Below are 2,380 nucleotides of genomic sequence, written 5' to 3' on the forward strand. Positions count from 1 at the left end.
GTCTCGTTTCAGTTCAAGAGATGAACTCGGTTTAGTTCAGATTTGCGATTCAGATTATGTTTCGTTTCAGGTCAACGTTAGTCAGCAGGTTCAGTTGACTCGGTCAAACCCGAGTCAACTCGGTCAACACAGTCAAACCGAGTCAACTGAGTTGACTCGGTCAGTTCAGTTAAGCGGCTCGACTTTTCGGCGTAATGACTTGGTAAAGATTAACGACACGATTGCTTTGTTATTTTTATAGTTTTATATATACGCGAAAACGAGCTTGAACCGAATAAAATCGACGAAATCATTAGTTAAAAATACTCGAATTATTATTTAGCTTGTTTATTAAATTGATTACATACATAAATATTGTTGATCTTGTTGAATGTTGGGAAATAACGACAACTTGTGTTGTCGGGGGCGTCCGAAAACAGAGGAAACTCTGTCCGTTTTTCGAGAAAACCCATAAAACAAAACGAGTTTTTTTATTATAAAACAAAACGCGTCTTGTTTGTAAAACGACGATTATTGTTATAAAGCGACTTTTATAAAACGAGATACAAATATAAAGTTTCTTTATCAACAACTCACAACCTACGAGAACAACGATACGAAGATTATTTTGACAACAAAAATAAATATAGTTATTATTATATTTATTTCAAACTCGAATCTTTTATAAACAAATATAGTATATATACTTATTTCAAGCATCGCGTAACACGTAGTCGTTTCATCAAAATAAATATAGTTTATATTTATTCCAAATATCAAACGACACGCCGATTGTTTTGCTAAATAAATATAGTTTATATATTTATTTGAAGTTATATACGACACGAATCCTTTTATAAAATAAATATAGTTTGTATATTTATTTCAAACTTCAAACAACGCGATGATACTTTCGCAAAACAAATATGACTTTTTACATTTATGGAAAACGCCTAAACGGCATATACGTATATTTTTGGCAAATATGCACAAGATGTGATGTATATAATACAAATCATTATATATTTATTCGCATACGGCATCTCAAAAACGAGCTAACCAATATAACTCCTTCGCTTCTTTTAAGTTGACAAATTACCGTCAAATCGTTCGATCAACGATTCGGTAGAGCTCGGTAACACGTAGATTTGTTACCACCTTATTTAGAAACTTATTAGATATTCCATGTTAGGAATATTGTAGAATGCACGCTAGCAAGCCACGTCTTGGAAACGACATCATCGAAGTCGTAATTAGCTAGCTTTGCACAGGAATGTTCAGGCGAGTTCATAACCCCCACTTTTTACTACTGTTTTACATTCTTTTTGTAAATGTTTTCGGGGTGGAAAGACATGCACAATTTTCAGAAACATACAAAGTTTTGAACAAACGCAAAACTCGTATTTCTAAATCATATCACGAATGGATTTCGAGGAACTCAAATGATTTACGAAAGGTTTATACTAAACATACCGGTTTTTACAAAACAAATGCTTATTTTCGAAATATGAATGATTTTTCATAACTAAGGAGTCAGTCAGGGTGGCTGGGAAGGTTCAGTCAGGGTGGCTGGGAAAGTTCAGTCAGGGTGGCTGGGAAAGCTCAGTCAGGGTGGCTGGGGAGGCTCAGCCAGGGTGGCTGAGGTGGAATATATGTTACAGTAATTACGAAAAATTTTTACATGGTATGGTTAACGTAAGGAGGTGTTATACGATCATGTGAGTGGATAGGAACAACATGGGGCCATTAGTCCTCATGGAGGGACCGAGGGACAGGAGCGGTAGATCTATCTGGGTGTAGCGAGCCCAGCCCCCGGCCAAACTAGAAACGGACCGTGGGGTGACTTTGTCCACATACTTTGCCGTGGCGAAATCTGCTAGGTTTGAGTCTCTCTATTTGCACTTCACATATGTCAGTGGCCTTGCAAACCATTGGTGATCACAAGTCCTCTTACACTGCTACATACCAGGGATTTTATACTTACGGAAACTTCTTGTTCATACAAATTAACTACCATGTTTTATACAAATACAAAGAATTATGGGGGTATGGAGTCAAAGTCAGGGTGGGCATTGACGGTTATGCGAACATTACAAAAACAAGGCTTTACAAATACATGGTTTTATGAACATAACGTGTTACAAACACAACGTTTCCATATAACTTGGCAAGAAAATGATTTTTAAATTCATTTTCTCAATACTATTTCAAAAACCGGTTACCAAAGATTTATTTCAAACCTTTCACAACTCAAAAGATTTATTTCAGATTTTTTACAAACAAACTATGAGCTCGCTCAACTTTATGTTGACTTTTTCGCATGTTCTTTCTCAGGTTGCATTTCTAAGACAAAGCACGGTTGGAATAGGAGGACCATGAAGAGTCGAGTACTTAGTGGGCG

The sequence above is a fragment of the Helianthus annuus genome, chromosome 12 (genome assembly GCF_002127325.2).
Source record: "Helianthus annuus cultivar XRQ/B chromosome 12, HanXRQr2.0-SUNRISE, whole genome shotgun sequence".
Lineage (NCBI taxonomy): Eukaryota > Viridiplantae > Streptophyta > Magnoliopsida > Asterales > Asteraceae > Helianthus > Helianthus annuus.